The sequence below is a fragment of the Bombina bombina genome, chromosome 7 (genome assembly GCF_027579735.1).
Source record: "Bombina bombina isolate aBomBom1 chromosome 7, aBomBom1.pri, whole genome shotgun sequence".
Classification (NCBI taxonomy): domain Eukaryota; kingdom Metazoa; phylum Chordata; class Amphibia; order Anura; family Bombinatoridae; genus Bombina; species Bombina bombina.
The window spans coordinates 629459531-629481745 of record NC_069505.1 but is presented as its reverse complement, the minus strand read 5'-3'; the positions used below and the strand labels follow the sequence as shown (position 1 = coordinate 629481745).

General features: G+C 42.7%; 1 protein-coding gene across 4 annotated transcripts in view; it reads right to left on the bottom strand.

Moving 5' to 3' along the window:
- LOC128635654 (zinc finger protein OZF) overlaps positions 1 to 8764 on the bottom strand; it is a 65577-nt gene extending 56813 nt beyond the window's left edge. Inside the window, exons 1-2 of one of the 4 annotated variants that reach the window (XM_053688742.1) lie at positions 8706 to 8764; positions 6325 to 6502 (exon numbers count right to left, since the gene is read on the bottom strand). The gene's annotated coding sequence lies outside the window, so the exon portion shown is untranslated. The remainder of the gene's footprint in view (positions 1 to 6324; positions 6503 to 8705) is intronic. The other 3 variants (XM_053688743.1, XM_053688741.1, XM_053688744.1) reach the window with 3 other exon arrangements.
- Positions 8765 to 22215: the final 13451 nt, after the last annotated feature.

Sequence of the window (22215 nt, the reverse complement as noted above, 5' to 3'; positions counted from 1 at the left end):
TTGGGGGTAGTTCCTTGAATTCCAGAAGATAACCCTGAGAAACTATTTCTAGCGTCCAGGGATCCTGAACATCTCTTGCCCAAGCCTGAGCAAAGAGAGAGAGTCTGTCCCCCACTAGATCCGGTCCCGGATCGGGGGCTACTCCTTCATGCTGTTTTGTTAGCAGCAGCAGGTTTCTTGGCCTGCTTACCCTTGTTCCAGCCTTGCATCGGTTTCCAGGCTGGTTTAGTCTGTGAAGCATTACCCTCTTGCTTAGAGGATGCAGAATTAGAGGCCGGTCCGTTCTTGAAATTACGAAAGGAACGAAAATTAGACTTATTCTTGGCTTTGAAAGGCCTATCTTGTGGGAGGGCGTGGCCCTTTCCCCCAGTGATGTCTGAGATAATCTCTTTCAATTCTGGCCCAAAGAGAGTTTTACCCTTGAAGGGGATATTAAGCAATTTTGTCTTGGATGATACATCCGCTGACCAAGACTTTAGCCAAAGCGCTCTGCGCGCCACAATTGCAAACCCTGAATTTTTCGCCGCTAATCTAGATAATTGCAAAGCGGCATCTAAAATAAAAGAATTAGCCAACTTAAGTGCGTGAACTCTGTCCATAACCTCCTCATATGGAGTCTCTCTACTGAGCGACTTTTCTAGTTCCTCGAACCAGAACCACGCTGCTGTAGTGACAGGAACAATGCACGAAATGGGTTGCAGAAGGTAACCTTGCTGTACAAAAATCTTTTTAAGCAAACCCTCCAATTTTTTATCCATAGGATCTATGAAAGCAAAATTATCCTCGATAGGAATAGTAGTGCGCTTGTTTAGAGTAGAAACTGCCCCCTCGACCTTAGGGACTGTCTGCCATAAGTCCTTTCTGGGGTCGACCATAGGAAATAATTTCTTAAATATAGGAGGGGGGACAAAAGGTATGCCGGGCTTCTCCCACTCCTTATTCACTATGTCCGCCACCCGCTTGGGTATAGGAAAAGCGTCGGGGTGCACCGGAACCTCTAGGAACTTGTCCATCTTGCATAATTTTTCTGGAATGACCAGGTTGTCACAATCATCCAGAGTAGATAACACCTCCTTAAGCAGTGCGTGGAGATGCTCTAATTTAAATTTAAATGTCACAACATCAGGTTCACCCTGTTGAGAAATTTTTCCTGAATCTGAAATTTCCCCATCTGACAAAACCTCCCTCATGGCCCCTTCAGATTGGTGTGAGGGTATGACAGAGCAATTATCATCAGCGCCCTCTTGCTCCTCAGTGTTTAAAACAGAGCAATCGCGCTTTCTCTGATATGCAGGCATTTTGGATAAAATATTTGCTATGGAGTTATCCATTACTGCCGTCAATTGTTGCATAGTAATAAGCATTGGCGCGCTAGAAGTACTAGGGGCCTCCTGCGTGGGTAAAACTGGTATAGACACAGAAGGAGATGATGTAGAACCATGTCTACTCCCTTCATCTGATGAATCATCTTGGGCAACTTCATTATCTGTGGCAGTACTGTCCTTACTTTGTTTGGACGCTATGGCACAATTATCACACAATTTTGAAGGGGGAGACACATTGACTTTCATACATATAGAACATAGCTTATCTGAAGGTACAGACATGTTAAACAGGCTTAAACTTGTCAATAAAGCACAAAAACCGTTTTAAAACAAAACCGTTACTGTCTCTTTAAATTTTAAACAGAGCACACTTTATTACTGAATATGTGAAAAAATATGAAGGAATTGTTCAAAATTTACCAAATTTTCACCACAGTGTCTTGAAGCATTCAAAGTATTGCACACCAATTTTCAGAGCTTTAACCCTTAAAATAACGAAACCGGAGCCGGTTACAGTTTTAACCCCTCTACAGTCCCAGCTACAGCCTTTGCTGCGACTTTACCAAACCCAGGGGGGAATACGATACCAAATGAAGCCTTCTAGGAACTTTTACAACTACTTTCAGATCCTCACACATGCATCTGCATGTCTTGCTCTCAAAAGTAACTGCGCAGTAATGGCGCGAAAATGAGGCTCAGCCTACAACTGGGAAGGCCCTTCCTGACTGGAAAAGGTGTCTAACACAGTGCCTGACGTTAAAAAACGTTCCCCAAGTTTATAAGTGTGAATTACCAGCATAACATGTATAAAATGCCCAAATAAAGCAATCGATTTTGTCCATAAAAGTGTCTACCAGTTTTATAGCCCATATTAAGCCCTTTATTCTGTTTGAGACTAAGAAAATGGCATTACACAGTCTTGTTAGAAATATGGCTAGTCATACCTTAAGCAGAAAAGTCTGCTAACTGTTTCCCCCAACTGAAGTTACTTCATCTCAACAGTCCTATGTGGAAACAGCAAACGATTTTAGTTACTGTCTGCTAAAATCATCTTCCTCTCACAAACAGAATTCTTCATCTTTTTCTGTTTCAGAGTAAATAGTACATACCAGCACTATTTTAAAATAACAAACTCTTGATAGTAGAATAAAAAAACTACAACTAAACACCACATACTCTTAACCATCTCCGTGGAGATGTTGCCTGTGCAACGGCAAAGAGAATGACTGGCGTGGGCGGAGCCTAGGAGGGACTATATGGCCAGCTTTGCTGGGACTCTTTGCCATTTCCTGTTGGGGAAGAGATATTCCCACAAGTAAGGATGACGCCGTGGACCGGACACACCAATGTTGGAGAAAAGTATATTAATATAACTGAGATAAGGAGCAGTCGGCAGAGGCTTAGATACAGGATAATCACAGAGGTAAAACGTATATTAATATAACTGAGATAAGGGGCAGTCTGCAGAGGCTTAGATACAAGGTAATCACAGAGGTAAAAAGTATATTAATATAACTGAGGTAAGGAGCAGTCTGCAGAGGCTTAGATACAGGGTAATCACAGAGGTAAAAAGTGTATTAATATTACTGAGATAAGGGGCAGTCTGCAGAGGGTTAGATACAGGGTAATCACAGAGGTAAAATGTATATTAATTAAACTGAGATAAGGAGCAGTCTGCAGAGGCTTAGATACAGGGTAATCACAGAGGTAAAAAGTATATTAATATAACTGAGATAAGGAACAGTCTGCAGAGGCTTTAGATACAAGGTAATCACAGAGGTAAAACGTATATTAATATAACTGAGATAAGGAGCAGTCTGCAGAGGCTTAGATGCAAGGTAATCACAGAGGTAAAAAGTATATTAATATAACTGATATAAGGAGCAGTCTGCAGAGGCTTAGATACAGGGTAATCACAGAGGTAGAAAGTGTATTAATATAACTGAGATAAGGGGCAGTCTGCAGAGGGTTAGATACAGGGTAATCACAGAGGTAAAATGTATATTAATATAACTGAGATAAGGAGCAGTCTGCAGAGGCTTAGATACAGGGTAATCACAGAGGTAAAAAGTGTATTAATATAACTGAGATAAGGGGCAGTCTGCAGAGGGTTAGATACAGGGTAATCACAGAGGTAAAACGTATATTAATATAACTGAGATAAGGAGCAGTCTGCAGAGGCTTAGATACAGGGTAATCACAGAGGTAAAATGTGTATTAATATAACTGAGATAAGGGGCAGTCTGCAGATGGTAAGATACAGGGTAATCACAGAGGTAAAATGTATATTAATATAACTGAGATAAGGAGCAGTCTGCAGAGGCTTAGAAACAGGGTAATCACAGAGGTAAAAAGTGTATTACTATAACTGAGATAAGGAGCAGTCTGCAGAGGCTTTAGATACAAGGTAATCACAGAGGTAAAAAGTATATTAATATAACTGAGATAAGGAGCAGTCTGCAGAGGCTTAGATATAGGGTAATCACAGCGGTAAAAAGTGTATTAATATAACTGAGATAAGGGGCAGTCTGCAGAGGGTTAGATACAGGATAATCACAGAGGTAAAATGTATATTAATATAACTGAGATAAGGGGCAGTCTGCAGAGGCTTAGATACAGGTTAATCACAGAGGTAAAAAGTGTATTAATATAACTGAGATAAGGGGCAGTCTGCAGAGGGTTAGATACAGGGTAATCACAGAGGTAAAACGTATATTAATATAACTGAGATAAGGAGCAGTCTGCAGAGGCTTAGATACAAGGTAATCACAGAGGTGAAAAGTATATTAATATAACTGAGATAAGGGGCAGTCTGCAGAGGCTTAGATACAAGGTAATCACAGAGGTAAAATGTATATTAATACAACTGAGATAAGGAGCAGTCTGCAGAGGCTTAGATACAAGGTAATCACAGAGGTGAAAAGTATATTAATATAACTGAGATAAGGGGCAGTCTGCAGAGGCTTAGATACAAGGTAATCACAGAGGTAAAACGTGTATTAATATAACTGTGTTGGTTGTGCAAAACTGGGGAATGTTTAATAAAGGGATTATCTATCTTTTTAAACAACAAAAATTTTGGAGTAGGCTGTCCCTGTAAAAGGAACTGACAGTCTCTGCACTGTATTCGGTAGAACACAGTACTACTGATCTCCGAGTGTGAGCATGCGCATTAGTTTCAGTGACAACACTAAACATATTGCCCAACCGAAACACATGAGTATGTATAAACATAAATCAAAAAAATGAAAAAATACCAATGGGCAATATATACAGGTATGTGCCTTGTTTATAATCCAGATTCACAGAGTTTCAGCAATGTTCATAATATAAGATCTGTGACAGACCCTGTGGTCAGAACTAAAAGAATTGACCTTGTGTAGCTTTGAGAAGCTGTTTTCTAAAAGACAGGTTTGCTGGCCTCAGCTATTGTGTGCTATAATTACGTTTAAGTGATAAACATTCCATTGTTTAATCACCTCCAGAGTCAGACTGTTGGTGATAAGGACTCCATTGTGTCTTATGTTTAACTTGTTATCTGCCTAAGTAAAGTAATGTGATTCTATGGTGGCCTGTCAAAGGGCGTTGTCCCTCCATGTAATGTACAACATTCTTTCAACCCCCCATCTGGGGGGTCAGACCTGCATAAATACTAGGCATAGCCTTTTAATAAATGTCATTCTGTTTTAAACCTGAAATGTGGAGCCTGGTCTCATGTTTGAGGGGGGAACTGATTGGGGTTGTGAATTGCTGATCCCATATTCAGGACATTGTTCATCTGGTATTAACCCTTGGTACACTGTTGGTACCGTAACAAGATCTATGTTCTATACTCAGTCCGTGATACAATCAAGGGGGTTAGTTATCATATGTTACTCATAGTCAATTGTCATGTGCCAAACTTTGCCGGAACCACCTAAATACATATATATATAACTGAGTTTCAGTACCCAACCATGGACTATGCCTCTTATCCGTCTGCAACCAATCTTCAATATTCTGTGCCCAACCATATACAACAGATGAATGCAAGACACCTCTCTCACATAATCCCAACCGGAGGATACAAATGTTCTTACAAATTTACCAGGGCTCCTGCCCGTCCACCCACCGCAGATCAAGCGTTCAACTCGTGTACCTGATGACGTCAGTAACTAGAGCCACCCTCGCTTCCTGGTTTGCGGTAGGCCTGCGTGACATATTGTCCTCTCGACTTTCTGTCAATCCTGATGCACACTGATGTAGTAGGCAATGGGCAAATTATTACGGCATATTCCACTGGGTAAAACCGGCTCAAAGGTAATAATCTGGCACAGAAGTAATAATCCACCGTCTGGCTCCAAGTTTAAAATATTTTTTAAAGTCAAAGGGTAACAACAGTAAATCCCCCTGGTGATGCGGATCCGGGTCCGGGAGGCAGTGCAACAGAAGTACTGGCAATTGGCAACAAATTTACAGCCGTAAAAAGAATGTTTAGCCAAAAACTTGATAAGGTAAAAATGAACTTTTATTCCAAATTCATAAAATTAGAGAGGGATAATACCCCATAACAGAACCGGACTGTCCGAATCAGTTATGGGGTATTATCCCTCTCTAATTTTATGAATTTGGAATAAAAGTTAATTTTTTACCCTATCACGTTTCTGGCTATGTATACACATAGCCTTGAAGCTACAATAACGCACTGTGACACACTATCTGGAGTCTCTCTCACATATCATCCTTGGAATAAGTATTCAAACACTATGAAAGGGCAGTAAATAAATAACTTCCACAAGTCACTAAAACTTTACAAAAATAAACTTAAAAAAAGAGCAGATTATTTTTTAAGGAATATAACAGTAATAACGGTAAATATAACAAAACGGTAATCGCACCCCCAAATATCAGTTCGAATAAAATTATTTAGATGCAAATCACTTATACCCTGAGGGTTAAAAAGACAGTACATTCCTTGTAATTACAACATTCTGCGCAGTCTTCCAATAGAATAACATACCAGTAGAGTCTGAACAATAGTAGAACAGATTAACACCTTTTTCGCTGCAACAGTCAAACGACACCCACCAGTTTTCTACTTTGGAGGAGCTTGTACATCTGCAGAAGACAGAGTTTGCCACTATCATTGTATTAACAAAATCTCCACGGTTTGGCTTCAGCAGAAAAGATAAGATAAACTGCAAATTAGAGACAGATATGGGACAGGGTTAGGCTTGTGATGCTGACATGTGCTCTTTCAGTTTTCAGGAACTGAAAATCCACAATTTTCAGAATTAAATTACAGGAAAATGGGGCAAAATAAATTATTTATAGTATAAAGTTGTTTTTACTATGTCTAATAATATATAACAGTAACAGTGTTACCTTACTGTCACCAGGACCACTAAACACAGCAGAATCATTAAATGCATAATAATAAGACAATGCAAAAGCACTTTGACAAAGGTCAAAGTTAGTAAAATTTTCCTTCCCAATGCATCATGTGACAGCCCTCAGCCAATCACAAATGCATATACGTGTATCCTGTGAATCTTGCACATGATCAGTAGTAGTAGCTGGTGCCTCAAAACTGTGTATAATACCTGTATCATGTGACAGCCCTCAGCCAATCACTAATGCATATACGTGTATCCTGTGAATCTTGCACATGCTCAGTAGTAGTAGCTGGTGCCTCAAAAAGTGTGTATAATACCTGTAATCATGTGACAGCCCTCAGCCAATCACAAATGCATATACGTGTATCCTGTGAATCTTGCACATGATCAGTAGTAGTAGCTGGTGCCTCAAAACTGTGTATAATACCTGTATCATGTGACAGCCCTCAGCCAATCACTAATGCATATACGTGTATCCTGTGAATCTTGCACATGCTCAGTAGTAGTAGCTGGTGCCTCAAAAAGTGTGAATAATACCGGTAATCATGTGACAGCCTTCAGCCAATCACTAATGCATATACGTGTATCCTGTGAATCTTGCACATGCTCAGTAGGAGCTGGAGCCTCAGAAAGTGTAAATATAAAAAGATTGTTAACATTTATATAATGGAAGCAAATAGGAAAGCTGTTTAAAATCGTCTCCTATATATAAATTATGGAAGTTTAATTTTGACTTCCCTTGCTGCTACCAGCACTGTATTCAGTCACTGATGCTGTTAGTATATTATCATTTAGATGCAAATCATTTATAAATTAATATATTGCTTACTGGAGGTTACTTTGCTGTTACCAGCACTGTATTCAGTCACTGATGCTGTTAGTATATTATTATTTAGATGCAAATCATTTATAAATTAATATATTGCTTACTGGAGGTTACTTTGCTGTTACCAGCACTGTATTCAGTCACTGATGCTGTTAGTATATTATTATTTAGATGCAAATCATTTATAAATTAATATATTGCTTACTGGAGGTTACTTTGTTGTTACCAGCACTGTATTCAGTCACTGATGCTGTTAGTATATTATTATTTACATGCAAATCATTTATAAATTAATATATTGCTTACTGGAGGTTACTTTGCTGTTACCAGCACTGTATTCAGTCACTGATGCTGTTAGTATATTATTATTTAGATGCAAATCATTTATAAATTAATATATTGCTTACTGGAGGTTACTTTGCTGTTACCAGCACTGTATTCAGTCACTGATGCTGTTAGTATATTATCATTTAGATGCAAATCATTTATAAATTAATATATTGCTTACTGGAGGTTACTTTGCTGTTACCAGCACTGTATTCAGTCACTGATGCTGTTAGTATATTATTATTTAGATGCAAATCATTTATAAATTAATATATTGCTTACTGGAGGTTACTTTGCTGTTACCAGCACTGTATTCAGTCACTGATGCTGTTAGTATATTATTATTTAGATGCAAATCATTTATAAATTAATATATTGCTTACTGGAGGTTACTTTGCTGTTACCAGCACTGTATTCAGTCACTGATGCTGTTAGTATATTATTATTTAGATGCAAATCATTTATAAATTAATATATTGCTTACTGGAGGTTACTTTGTTGTTACCAGCACTGTATTCAGTCACTGATGCTGTTAGTATATTATTATTTAGATGCAAATCATTTATAAATTAATATATTGCTTACTGGAGGTTACTTTGCTGTTACCAGCACTGTATTCAGTCACTGATGCTGTTAGTATATTATCATTTAGATGCAAATCATTTATAAATTAATATATTGCTTACTGGAGGTTACCTTGCTGTTACCAGCACTGTACAGCACTGTATTTAGCCCCTGACCATATACTAAATATACATTTTATAATAATGCTGCTGCACTGACACTTAAAAAAATACTGCCCTACTAAGCTCAGTTCTCATCACTACTTATAAACAAGACATCATACTATACCGGCTTTTCTTGATCTGAGTCTATAGATTGCAGCTCCCTTGGCCACCATACAATGGTTGGCAAAACCCGGAAGTGTCATCCTTCCCTTAGGAATTACAAGTATTTGCCACATGTCAATGCAGGTCAGACGGCGGCCATCTTTACTAAGGATTGCCAGCCAACGCGGCTGGCAATCCTTGTTGTAAGTTTCACTGTCAAAGGGCTGTGCGGCGGCCATCTTTGGTAATGGCAAAAGCCTGCTACAATCAGCATTTAGAACGCTCCATCGCGGCCGATATAAATCAGTGAAACAACCATTTTTGAAAATGACAAAAGTATTTTTCTAGATAGCTAGATAGATAATTAGATTAGATAGATGGGTGATAGATTAGATAGAGGGATAGCTATATATCGAAATTCCCTGATCATAATTATTATTATTTATTTATGTACAATTTTTGTAATAATAACTAGTGTATTATATATATATATATATATATATATATATTTTTTATTTTATTTATATATATATATATATATATATACTATATATATATATTTATATATATATATTTCTATACCATACAATAGTGAGCCGCTATATCCATTATGTATTTTATTATAAAGAAAATAAATTCAGTAGAATTGTTCCAGAGATCATATTAAAACCAGCAGGTAGTAATACCTTTCAGTGAACTAGAGAGGGATACAAATAGCTAGGGTATATGGTTTAGTGACCATTCTTACAGTTTAGGTTAAGGATGAGGTTTAGTGGCTGAGGGTATCATTTATGTTTATGAATTGAAATGTTTGTAGCAGTTAAGGTTAGGATTATGGCTCATGTGTAGGATTATATAGTTTTACAGATAAAGATTTAGTGCTAAGGATGTGTTTATGTATTGGGAATAGGATTAGGGTTTATAGTTAAAGGGTAGAATTAGGTACAGGTTTTAGAATTAATTTTAAGAACATTGTTAGGGTTATTAGTTTAGGATTGGGGGCACATTGAAGTTTTGAGACTTGTTGAAGGATTTAGGAGTTATGCGTATTGGTAGGGTTTTGGATAAATGTAGGAATTAAACCTATCTCACTATCTCTCTCTGTCTGTCTGTCTCCCTATCTCTCTTTCTGCCTGTCTCCTTATCTCACTCTCTGCCTGTCTCCTTATCTCACTCTCTGCCTGTCTCCTTATCTCACTCTCCGCCTGTCTCCTTATCTCACTCTCTGCCTGTCTCACTATCTCACTCTCTGCCTGTCTCCTTATCTCACTCTCTGCCTGTCTCCCTATCTCACTCTCTGCCTGTCTCCCTATCTCACTCTCTGCCTGTCTCCCTATCTCACTCTCTGTCTCCCTATCTCTCGCTCTGCCTGTCTCCTTATCTCACTCTCTGTCTGTCTCCCTATCTCTCTCTGTCTGTCTCCTTATCTCTCTCTCTGCCTGTCTCCCTATCTCACTCTCTGTCTGTCTCCTTATCTCACTCTCTGTCTGTCTCCCTATCTCACTCTCTGCCTGTCTCCTTATCTCACTCTCTGCCTGTCTCCTTATCTCACTCTCTGTCTGTCTCCCTATCTCACGATCTGCCTGTCTCCTTATCTCACTCTCTGCCTGTCTCCTTATCTCACTCTCTGTCTCCCTATCTCACTCTCTGCCTGTCTCCTTATCTCACTCTCTGCCTGTCTCACTATCTCTCTCTGTCTGTCTCCCTATCTCACTCTCTGTCTGTCTCCTTATCTCACTCTCTGCCTGTCTCCTTATCTCACTCTCTGCCTGTCTCACTATCTCTCTCTGTCTGTCTCCCTATCTCACTCTCTGTCTGTCTCCTTATCTCACTCTCTGCCTGTCTCCTTATCTCACTCTCTGCCTGTCTCCTTATGTCACTCTCTGCCTGTCTCTCCCTATCTCACTCTCTGCCTGTCTCCTTATCTCACTCTCTGCCTGTCTCCCTATCTCACTCTCTGCCTGTCTCACTATCTCTCTCTGTCTGTCTCCCTATCTCACTCTCTGCCTGTCTCACTATCTCTCTCTGTCTGTCTCCTTATCTCACTCTCTGCCTGTCTCACTATCTCTCTCTGCCTGTCTCCTTATCTCACTCTCTGCCTGTCTCCCTATCTCACTCTCTGCCTGTCTCCTTATCTCACTCTCTGCCTGTCTCACTATCTCTCTCTGCCTGTCTCACTATCTCTCTCTGTCTGTCTCCCTATCTCACTCTCTGCCTGTCTCCTTATCTCACTCTCTGCCTGTCTCACTATCTCTCTCTGTCTGTCTCCCTATCTCACTCTCTGTCTGTCTCCCTATCTCTCTCTCTGCCTGTCTCCTTATCTCACTCTCTGCCTGTCTCCCTATATCACTCTCTGCCTGTCTCCCTATCTCACTCTCTGTCTCCCTATCTCTCGCTCTGCCTGTCTCCTTATCTCACTCTCTGTCTGTCTCCCTATCTCTCTCTGTCTGTCTCCTTATCTCACTCTCTGCTTGTCTCACTATCTCACTCTCTGCCTGTCTCACTATCTCACTTTCTGCCTGTCTCCCTATCTCACTCTCTGTCTGTCTCCCTATCTCACACTCTGCCTGTCTCCTTATCTCACTCTCTGTCTGTCTCCCTATCTCACTCTCTGCCTGTCTCCCTATCTCACACTCTGCCTGTCTCCTTATCTCACTCTCTGCCTGTCTCACTATCTCACTCTCTGCCTGTCTCACTACCTCACTCTCTGCCTGTCTCCCTATCTCACTCTCTGCCTGTCTCCCTATCTCACTCTCTGCCTGTCTCCCTATCTCACTCTCTGTCTCCCTATCTCTCGCTCTGCCTGTCTCCTTATCTCACTCTCTGTCTGTCTCCCTATCTCTCTCTGTCTCCATATCTCTCTCTGTCTGTCTCCTTATCTCACTCTCTGCTTGTCTCCCTATCTCACTCTCTCTCTCTCTCCCTATCTCTCTCTCTCTGCCTGTCTCCTTATCTCACTCTCTGTCTGTCTCCCTATCTCACTCTCTGCCTGTCTCCTTATCTCACTCTCTGCCTGTCTCCTTATCTCACTCTCTGCCTGTCTCCTTAACTCACTCTCTGTCTGTCTCCCTATCTCACGATCTGCCTGTCTCCTTATCTCACTCTCTGCCTGTCTCCTTATCTCTCTCACTGCCTGTCTCACTATCTCTCTCTGTCTGTCTCCCTATCTCACTCTCTGCCTGTCTCCTTATCTCACTCTCTGCCTGTCTCACTATCTCTCTCTGTCTGTCTCCCTATCTCACTCTCTGTCTGTCTCCTTATCTCACTCTCTGCCTGTCTCCTTATCTCACTCTCTGCCTGTCTCACTATCTCTCTCTGTCTGTCTCCCTATCTCACTCTCTGTCTGTCTCCTTATCTCACTCTCTGCCTGTCTCCTTATCTCACTCTCTGCCTGTCTCACTATCTCTCTCTGTCTGTCTCCCTATCTCACTCTCTGTCTGTCTCCTTATCTCACTCTCTGCCTGTCTCCTTATCTCACTCTCTGCCTGTCTCACTATCTCTCTCTGTCTGTCTCCCTATCTCACGATCTGTCTGTCTCCTTATCTCACTCTCTGCCTGTCTCACTATCTCTCTCTGTCTGTCTCCCTATCTCACTCTCTGTCTGTCTCCCTATCTCACTCTCTGTCTGTCTCCTTATCTCACTCTCTGCCTGTCTCCTTATCTCACTCTCTGCCTGTCTCACTATCTCTCTCTGTCTGTCTCCCTATCTCACTCTCTGCCTGTCTCCTTATCTCACTCTCTGCCTGTCTCACCATCTCTCTCTGTCTGTCTCCCTATCTCAATCTCTGTCTGTCTCCTTATCTAACTCTCTGCCTGTCTCACTATCTCTCTCTGTCTGTCTCCCTATCTCACTCTCTGCCTGTCTCCTTATCTAACTCTCTGCCTGTCTCACTATCTCTCTCTGTCTGTCTCCCTATCTCAATCTCTGCCTGTCTCCTTATCTCACTCTCTGTCTGTCTCCTTATCTCACTCTCTGCCTGTCTCCTTATCTCACTTTCTGCCTGTCTCCTTATCTTACTCTCTGCCTGTCTCCTTATCTCACTCTCTGTCTGTCTCCTTATCTCACTCTCTGCCTGTCTCCTTATCTCACTCTCTGCCTGTCTCCCTATCTCACTCTCTGCCTGTCTTTCTCTCTCTCTCTCTGCCTGTCTCCTTATCTCACTCTCTGAGTGTTTTTCCCTATCTCACTCTCTGCCTGTCTCACTATCTCACTATCTCACTCTCTGCCTGTCTCCCTACCTCACTCTCTGCCTGTCTCACTATCTCACTTTCTGCCTGTCTCCTTATCTCACTCTCTGCCTGTCTCCTTATCTCACTCTCTGCCTGTCTCCTTATCTCACTCTCCGCCTGTCTCCTTATCTCACTCTCTGCCTGTCTCACTATCTCACTCTCTGCCTGTCTCACTATCTCACCCTCTGCCTGTCTCACTATCTCACTTTCTGCCTGTCTCCCTATCTCACACTCTGCCTGTCTCCTTATCTCACTCTCTGCCTGTCTCACTATCTCACTCTCTGCCTGTCTCACTACCTCACTCTCTGCCTGTCTCACTATCTCACTCTCTGCCTGTCTCCCTATCTCACTCTCTGCCTGTCTCCCTATCTCTCTCTCTGCCTGTCTCCCTATCTCACTCTCTGCCTGACTCCTTATCTCTCTCTGCCTGTCTCCCTATTCACTCTCTGCCTGTCTCCCTATCTCACTCTCTGCCTGTCTCCCTATCTCACTCTCTGCCTGTCTCCTTATCTCACTCTCTGTCTGTCTCCTTATCTCACTCTCTGCCTGTCTCCTTATCTTACTCTCTGCCTGTCTCCCTATCTCACTCTCTGTCTGTCTTTCTCTCTCTCTCTCTGCCTGTCTCCTTATCTCACTCTCTGCCTGTCTCCTTATCTCACTCTCTGCCTGTCTCCTTATCTCACTCTCTGCCTGTCTCACTATATCACTCTCTGCCTGTCTCACTATCTCACTCTCTGCCTGTCTCACTATCTCACTTTCTGCCTGTCTCCCTATCTCACACTCTGCCTGTCTCCTTATCTCACTCTCTGCCTGTCTCACTATCTCACTCTCTGCCTGTCTCACTACCTCACTCTCTGCCTGTCTCACTATCTCACTCTCTGCCAGTCTCACTATCTCACTCTCTGCCTGTCTCCCTATCTCTCTCTCTGCCTGTCTCCCTATCTCACTCTCTGCCTGACTCCTTATCTCTCCCTGCCTGTCTCCCTATTCACTCTCTGCCTGTCTCCCTATCTCACTCTCTGCCTGTCTCCCTATCTCACTCTCTGCCTGTCTCCCTATCTCTCTCTGTGCCTGTCTCCCTATCTCACTCTCTGTCTGTCTCCCTATCTCACTCTCTGCCTGTCTCCCTATCTCACTCTCTGCCTGTCTCCTTATCTCTCTCTCTGTCTGTGTCCCTATCTCACTCTCTGCCTGTCTCCTTATCTCACTCTCTGCCTGTCTCCCTATCTCACTCTCTGCCTATGTCCCTAACTCACTCTCTGCCTGTCTCTCCCTATCTCACTCTCTGCCTATGTCCTTATCTCACTCTCTGCCTGTCTCCTTATCTCACTCTCTGCTCTGCCTGTCTCCTTATCTCACTCTCTGCCTGTCTCTCTCTCTCTCTCTCTCTGCCTGTCTCCCTATCTCACTCACTGCCTCTCTCCTTATCTCACTCTCTGCCTGTCTCCTTATGTCACTCTCTGCCTGTCTCTCCCTATCTCACTCTCTGCCTGTGTCCTTATCTCACTCTCTGCCTGTCTCTCTATCTCACTCTCTGCCTATGTCCTTATCTCACTCTCTGCCTGTCTCCTTATCTCACTCTCTGCTCTGCCTGTCTCCTTATCTCACTCTCTGCCTGTCTCTCTATCTCTCTCTCTCTGCCTGTTTCCTATCTCACTCACTGCCTCTCTCCTTATCTCACTCTCTGCCTGTCTCCTTATGTCACTCTCTGCCTGTCTCCTTATCTCACACTCTGCCTGTCTCCTTATCTCACTCTCTGACAGTCTCCCTATCTCACTCTTTGCCTGTCTCATTATCTCACCCTCTGTCTGTCTCTCCCTATCTCACTCTCTGTCTGTCTCCTTATCTCACTCTCTGCCTGTCTCCTTATCTCACTCTCTGTCTGTCTCTCCCTATCTCACTCTCTGTCTGTCTCCTTATCTCACTCTCTGCCTGTCTCCTTATCTCACTCTTTGCCTGTCTCCCTATCTCACACTCTGCTGTCTCCTTATCTCACTCTCTGCCTGTCTCACTATCTCACTCTTTGCATGCCTCATTATCTCACTCTCTGCCTGTCTCCCTATCTCACACTCTGCCTGTCTCCTTATCTCACTCTCTGACTGTCTCCCTATCTCACTCTTTGCCTGCCTCATTATCTCACTCTCTGCCTGTCCTCCTATCTCACTCTCTGCCTGTCTCCTTATCTCACTCTCTGCCTGTCTCTCCCTATCTCACTCTCTGCCTGTCTCCTTGTCTCACTCTCTGCCTGTCTCTCCCTATCTCACTCTCTGCCTGTCTCCTTGTCTCACTCTCTGCCTGTCTCCTTATCTCACTCTCTGCCTGTCTCCTTATCTCACCCTCTCTGCCTGTCTTTATATCTCTCTCTCTCTGCCTGTCTTCCTAGCTCAGTCTATGCCTGTCTCCTTATCTCACTCTCTGGATGTTTCCCTATCTCATTCTCTGTCTGTCTCCTTATTACACTCTCTGCTTGTCTCCCTATCTCATTCTCTGTCTGCCTCCTTATCTCTCTCACTGCCTGTCTCCCTATCACACTCTCTGCCTGTCTCTTTATCTCTCACTCTGCCTGTCTCCTTATCTCACTCTCTGTCTGTCTCCCTATCTCACTCTCTGCCTGTCTCCTTATTTCACTCTCTGCCTGTCTCCCTATCTCACTCTCTGCCTGTCTCACTATATCTCTCTCTGCCTGTCTCCTTATCTGACTCTCTGCCTGTCTCCCTATCTCACTCTCTGCCTGTCTCCTTATCTCACTCTCTGCCTGTCTCCTTATCTCACTCTCTGCCTGTCTCTTTATCTCTCACTCTGCCTGTCTCCTTATCTCACTCTCTGCCTGTCTCCCTATCTCACTCTCTGCCTGACTCCTTATCTCACTCTCTGCCTGTCTCCATATTTCACTCTCTGCCTGTCTCTCTATCTCACTCTCTGCCTGTTTCCTTATCTCACTCTCTGCCTGTCTCCTTATCTCACTCTCTGCCTGTCTCCTTATCTCACTCTCTGCCTGTCTCCCTATTTCACTCTCTGCCTGTCTCTCTATCTCACTCTCTGCCTGTTTCCTTATCTCACTCTCTGCCTGTCTCCTTATCTCACTCTCTGCCTGTCTCCTTAACTCACTCTCTGCCTGTCTCCTTATCTCACTCTCTGCCTGTCTCTCTATTTCACTCTCTGCCTGTCTCCTTATCTCTCACTCTGCCTGTCTCCTTATCTTACTCTCTGTCTGTCTCCCTACCACTCTCTGCCTGACTCTCTCTCTCTCTCTGCCTGTCTCTCTCTCTGCCTTTCTCTCTCTCTGCCTCTCTCTCTATGCCTGTCTCTCGTTCTTTCTCTCTATCTCTCTCTGCCTGTCTCTCTCTCTGCCTGTCTCCATCTCTCACTCTTTCTGCCTATCTCTCTCTGTCTCCCTATCTATCTGACTGTGTCTCTCTCTCGCTGCCTCTCTCTCTCTACGCCTGTCTCCCCATCTCTCTCTGCCTGCGTTTTTCTCTCTCTGCCTGTCTGTCTGTCTGTCTGTCTCTCTCTCTCTCTATGCCTGTCTCCCTATTTCCCATATCTACCAATTACAATAAACAGTATTTTAAATATATCACTAAAATGAAATATATGAAAAATAAGCTCTACCAAATACTAGGAAGAGTATATAGGTGCACTAAAATACGTGATTACTATACCAAGTGACAAAAGGTGTTGCAATTAGCAAACAACAACTTTAACACAATACGGACACCAATCTAATTGTTGTTCATGGATTACCATAAACATAATTCTGATAATATTAAGTATTAATTAATCCTTACACACACCAAGGTTATCGGGTTAAAGTTATATTTTTAAATTATAATGCACATTGTATATATTATCTTCTTATTTCACCCAATTTAATTGTTTTCACTCGTAATATTACAAATATAATTCTGATAGTATTAAGTTTCAATCACCACCCAACAAATGGTGTTTGAAGCTAGGTGTTATATTTTATTTTATTATTACCTATATATGCATATTGTAGTCTATAGAGGCTGCGAATAACACGCTTTCCTCTCCCTCCAATTGTATGAATGAGGACACGTTCCCATGACAACTAGATTAACACAAGCTATACAGAGAGAGAGAGATCATGTTTTTTATGTTATTATGAATAATTTATATATTTCAGTTGCATTTTTAAGGTTCAGGTCAAACAGTTAATATGATAGGAGAATAAGATGTTGACTTATTTACTTCAGATTCTATATTCATATAAAATAATTTCACTACGGATTCGGTGATATAACATGCCTCTTCCAAATACACATCACATACTCAAGAATGGGACATATGCATTGTACATATTGTATAAATATCTATATTTTTATTTAGTTTTTATTAAGGGTAGAACAGAACAGATTTGTAATCATATAGGGGGGATGGCATGTGAAAGGGAGTGTGTTATTTTTGTATCAATCTTTGATTGGTAACATATGTGTATAAAAGGCTATACAAATGTTTGTTACAATACCAGCCTGATGAAACAGTGTATCACTGAGAAACGCGTCGCTCTACCTGAGTTTTTGATATTAAAGTATTTTTTTAACATTTTATATCAAGACTGAATTTTATACACTTTTTTTATGGGAATCCAGCTGATTGACACCAATTTGGAAAACACTTTGGCTATCGTGTGGATCCTATTGCTTCTGAGACTGACACTCCCCACTGATGCTCATGACACAGTGAATGAGTTAGCCAGACTACTCCTGAATATCTGGCCTGCACTTGAAGCACTATAACAGTGCATCACCAAATATATTCCTACTTTATACTACTATATGTTCTTACATATTATGCTATGGTGATTTGTTTTTAATGTATCTCAAGAAAGAAGCATCCACATAACGTTTGCTGCCTTTGAGACAGAGAGTTAGCCAGCATACTCCTAAATTTCTGGCCTGCCTGTATAGCACTTGATAGTGCTTTCCCAACTGTGTGTGCATTTCCACCATCTTGCATGAACTTTGCCATCTGTTTGAACTTATTACACTATGGGCACCTTCTTTTTAGATATTTTTTTTATCAATATATCACTAGTTGCCAGGCAGACTTTACAATTGTAGTAATAAGAGGAGCCCCATAGTGACACTCAGTCATTATAAAGTCATGTGCTGTGATTGGCTACTTCTGGTCAGGTGTCTTTCTCTGTATCTCTCTCTCTGCCTGTCTCCCTATTTCTCTCTGCCTGTGTGTCTCTCTCTATCTCTCTCTGCCTGTCTCCCTATCTCTCTCTGCCTGTCTCCCTATCTCTCTCTGCCTGTCTCCCTATCTCTCTCTGCCTGTCTCTCTCTCTACCTGTCTCTCTCTCTGCCTGTCTCTCTCTCTCTCTGCCTGTCTCCCTATCTCTCTGACTGTCTCCCTATCTCTCTCTGCCTGTCTCCCCATCTCTCTCTGCCTGTCTATCTCTCTCTCTGCCTGTCTCCATATCACTCTCTGCCTGTCTCTCTCTCTGCCTGTCTCCCTATCTCTCTCTGCCTGTCTCCCCATCTCTCTCTGCCTGTCTCCCTATTTCCCATATCGACCAATTACAAAAACAGCATTTCAAATATATCACTAGTTGCCAGGCAATTCTAGTAATAAGAGGAGCCCCGTAGTGACACTCAGTTATGATAAAGGCATGTGCTGTGATTGGCTACTTCTGGTCAGGTGTATTTCTATCTCTCTCTATCTCTCTCTCTCTGTTGGTCTCCCTATCTCTCTCTGCCTGTGTCTCTCTCTCGCGGTCTGTTTCTCTCTATCCCTGTCTGTCTCTCTCTATCCCTCTCTCTGGCTGTCTCTTTCTATCTCTCTCTGCCTGTCTCTCTCTCTTCCTGTCTCTCTACTTTTCTCTATCTGCCTGTCTCTCTCTCTGCCTGTCTCCCTATCTCTCTCTGCCTGTCTTTCTCTCTCTCTCTCTGCCTGTCTCTCTCTCTCTGCTTGTCTCCCTATCTCTCTCTGCCTGTCTCTCTCTGTCTCCCTATCTCTCTGCTTGTGTCCATCGCTTTCACTGCCTCTCTATCTCTCTCTGCCTGTCTCTATATCTCTCTCTGCCTGTCTCTCTCTGCCTGTCTCCATATCTCTCTCTGCCTGTCTCTCTCTCTCTGCCTGTTTCTCTCTCTCTGACTGTCTCTCTCTGCCTGTGTATCTCTCTCAGTCTCTCTCCCTGTCTCCCTATCTCTCTCTGCCTGTGTCTCTCTCTCAGTCTCTCTGGCTGTTTCCCTATCTCTCACTGCTTCTCTCTCCCATCCCTCTCTCTCTCTCAATGGCTGTCTCTGCCTGTCTCCCTATCTCTCTCTGTCTCTCTCTTTCTGCCTATCTCTCTCTCTGTCTCCAACTCTCTGACTGTCTCTCTCTATATATATATACAGGGAGTGCAGAATTATTAGGCAAGTTGTATTTTTGAGGATTAATTTTATTATTGAACAACAACCATGTTCTCAATGAACCCAAAAAACTCATTAATATCAAAGCTGAATAGTTTTGGAAGTAGTTTTTAGTTTGTTTTTAGTTATAGCTATTTTAGGGGGATATCTGTGTGTGCAGGTGACTATTACTGTGCATAATTATTAGGCAACTTAACAAAAAACAAATATATACCCATTTCAATTATTTATTTTTACCAGTGAAACCAATATAACATCTCAACATTCACAAATATACATTTCTGACATTCAAAAACAAAACAAAAACAAATCAGTGACCAATATAGCCACCTTTCTTTGCAAGGACACTCAAAAGCCTGCCATCCATGGATTCTGTCAGTGTTTTGATCTGTTCACCATCAACATTGCGTGCAGCAGCAACCACAGCCTCCCAGACACTGTTCAGAGAGGTGTACTGTTTTCCCTCCTTGTAAATCTCACATTTGATGATGGACCACAGGTTCTCAATGGGGTTCAGATCAGGTGAACAAGGAGGCCATGTCATTAGATTTTCTTCTTTTATACCCTTTCTTGCCAGCCACGCTGTGGAGTACTTGGACGCGTGTGATGGAGCATTGTCCTGCATGAAAATCATGTTTTTCTTGAAGGATGCAGACTTCTTCCTGTACCACTGCTTGAAGAAGATGTCTTCCAGAAATTGGCAGTAGGACTGGGAGTTGAGCTTGACTCCATCCTCAACCCGAAAAGGCCCCACAAGCTCATCTTTGATGATACCAGCCCAAACCAGTACTCCACCTCAACCTTGCTGGCGTCTGAGTCGGACTGGAGCTCTCTGCCCTTTACCAATCCAGCCACGGGCCCATCCATCTGGCCCATCAAGACTCACTCTCATTTCATCAGTCCATAAAACCTTAGAAAAATCAGTCTTGAGATATTTCTTGGTCCAGTCTTGACGTTTCAGCTTGTGTGTCTTGTTCAGTGGTGGTCGTCTTTCAGCCTTTCTTACCTTGGCCATGTCTCTGAGTATTGCACACCTTGTGCTTTTGGGCACTCCAGTGATGTTGCATCTCTGAAATATGGCCAAACTGGTGGCAAGTGGCATCTTGGCAGCTGCACGCTTGACTTTTCTCAGTTCATGGGCAGTTATTTTGCGCCTTGGTTTTTCCACACGCTTCTTGCAACCCTGTTGACTATTTTGAATGAAACGCTTGATTGTTCGATGATCACGCTTCAGAAGCTTTGCAATTTTAAGAGTGCTGCATCCCTCTGCAAGATATCTCACTATTTTTGACTTTTCTGAGCCTGTCAAGTCCTTCTTTTGACCCATTTTGCCAAAGGAAAGGAAGTTGCCTAATAATTATGCACACCTGATATAGTGTGTTGATGTCATTAGACCACACCCCTTCTCATTACAGAGATGCACATCACCTAATATGCTTAATAGGTAGTAGGCTTTCGAGCATATACAGCTTGGAGTAAGACAACACGCATAAAGAGGATGATGTGGTCAAAATACTAATTTGCCTAATAATTCTGCACTCCCTGTATCTCTATGCCTGTCTCTATCTCTCTCTCTGTGCCTATCTCTCTCTGCCTGTCTCCCTCTCTCTCTGCCTGTCTCTCTCTCTGCCTATCTCTCTCTCTCTGACTGTCTCTCTCTCTATCTCTCTGCCTGTCTCTCTCTCTCTGCCTATCTCTCTCTCTCTGCCTGGCTCGATCTCTCTGACTGTCTCTATTTCTCTCTCTGTCTGTCTCTCTCTCTGCCTGTCTCCCTATCTCTCTCTGCCTGTCTTTCTTTCTCTCTCTCTGCCTGTCTCTCTCTCTCTGCTTGTCTCCCTATCTCTCTCTGCCTGTCTCTATCTCTCTCCCTATCTCTCTCTCTCTGTCTGTCTCCCTATCTCTCTGCCTGTGTCCATCTCTTTCACTGCCTTTCTATCTCTCTCTGCCTGTCTATCTCTCTCTCTGCCTGTCTCTCTCTCTGCCTGTCTCCCTATCTCTCTCTGACTGTCTCTCTCTCTGCCTGTTTCTCTCTCTCTCTCTCTCTGCCTGTCTCCCTATCTCTCTCAGTCTCTCTGCCTCTCTCTCTCTCTCTCTCCCTGTCTCCCTATCTCTCTCTGCCTGTGTCTCTCTCTCAGTATCTCTGGCTGTCTCCCTATATCTCACTACTTCTCTCTCTCTCTATGGCTGTCTCTCTATCTCTGCCTGTCTCCCTATCTCTCTCTGACTGTCTCTCTCTCTGCCTCTCTTTCTGCCTGTCTATCTCTCTGCCCATCTCTCTCTCTCTGTCTCCAACTCTCTGACTGTCTCTCTCTCTCTCTCTCTCTCTCTCTCTCTCCATATATATATGCCTGTCTCTATCTCTCTGTGCCTATCTCTCTCTCTCTGCCTGTCTCTATCTCTCTGACTGTCTCTATCTCTCTCTGCCTGTCTCTCTCTCTGCCTATCTTTCTCTCTGACTGTCTCCCTCTCTGCCTATCTCTTTCTCTCTCTCTCTCTGCCTGTCTCTCTATCTCTCTCTGCCTGTCTCTATCTATCTCTCTGTGTCTCTCTCTCTGCCTGTCTCTATCTCTCTCTCTGCCTATCTCTTTCTCTCTGCCTGTCTCTCTATCTCTCTCTGCCTGTCTCTATCTATCTCTCTGTGTCTCTCTGCCTGTCTCCTTACCGTTCTCCCTGCCTCTGCCTGCCTGTGGGTGTATAACTGAAATCTGTCTCCCGTCCTACATATTCCAGTATTTTTGTTCTGCTAATTTGTTTTGTTCACAACCAATTGAAAGACGGAACTCTCAGACATCATTTGTTGCTAGGTTCATATCGACCAATTACAATAAACAACATTTCAAATATATCACTAGTTGCCAGGCAGACTTTGCAATTCTAGTAATAAGAGGAGCCCCGTAGGGACACTCAGTCATAATAAAG